Source organism: Galeopterus variegatus, unplaced genomic scaffold (assembly GCF_000696425.1).
Source record: "Galeopterus variegatus unplaced genomic scaffold, G_variegatus-3.0.2 Scaffold9528, whole genome shotgun sequence".
Lineage (NCBI taxonomy): Eukaryota > Metazoa > Chordata > Mammalia > Dermoptera > Cynocephalidae > Galeopterus > Galeopterus variegatus.
In genome coordinates, this window is record NW_007735639.1 from 10,491 (window position 1) to 11,565 (window position 1,075).

The window sequence follows — 1,075 nt, forward strand, 5'->3', positions numbered from 1 at the left end:
CGCTGTGGTGAGCAGACCGCTGCGCCCATCGGGCGGGCCACGCGCGCCCCCGCCTGCTACCCATCGGGGCGGGTCCACCCTGCTTGCTGCAGCTCCTTTACGTGGGCCAGACCCATGTGGAGGGAGACCCCCTTCCCCCCATGACCCCCCAATGGGACAGGCCGACCTGCGCTCTGCCTCTGGCTCCCCTGGGGCGACTTAGGCCACTGCCTGCTGGTCTCGCATTAGGGCAGATCCAGGGCCACGCGTGCCTGGGACTAACCTCCTAACTCCCTTCTGAAGCTTATAAAGCTCCACACAACGGAAGCCTGGATCCTAGATCGAACTGAAAGTCCTGCTCCTGCTGTTGCCTTGGCCCTTGAACTTGACCAGTTCTGAGGGCCCGGTCAGACCCCTGCCTTCTGACTGGCGTGGGTGGGGTATAGGACCAGATGGCCAAGGGGAAGTGGTTCCTTCTTGGAAGGGGAATGGGGCAGAGCTGTGAAGAAGCCTCAGACTGGTGACTTAAAGACTCTTGCTCGGTTTCCTCAAGTGAAAATGAGTACATTAATATAATTCTTCTGAGTTTGTCTCTGAAGATTAACCAGTTAATGAGTGTGAAGCCTTGTGCCTGGCACAGGGTTATTGCTTAGTGACCAGAGCCACGGTTTTTATTTTTATTATTATTGTCATTATTACTGTCATCACTGCTGCCAATATTGTTAATTTATTGGGAAGAATTAGCTCTTAGCTCCATGGTCAAACTAGACTCCAAAATGTCCCTCTTCCCTCCACCCCAGATTCCCCAATATGGATAATCCAAACACACAAACGTTTGTACTTAAACGTTTGTTCAGTGAATGAGTGACCACAGCCCATAGGAGAGAATGAAGGGGGGGAGGTTTAAGATATAGTGATTTTTTTTTTAAGTTATACATACTTGTTACTGAACATGGTTATAAGGTCCTAGATGCTCAATAACAAAACCAACAGTCGCTAATGTGTTTTTCCAGAATGAGCTTGTATGATCCCCTCCACAGCCCTATGAATGGGTCCTGCCTGTACCCCCATGTTGCAGATGAGGAAACTGAGGCAT

The 1,075-nt window shown here is 50.7% G+C and overlaps 1 protein-coding gene across 1 annotated transcript in view; it reads left to right on the forward strand.

Annotated features, from left to right (window-relative positions):
* Positions 1-1,075, forward strand: part of LOC103609362 (procollagen galactosyltransferase 1-like) — a 20,974-nt gene that overhangs the window by 1,359 nt on the left and 18,540 nt on the right. The gene's annotated exons all lie outside the window — the stretch shown is intronic.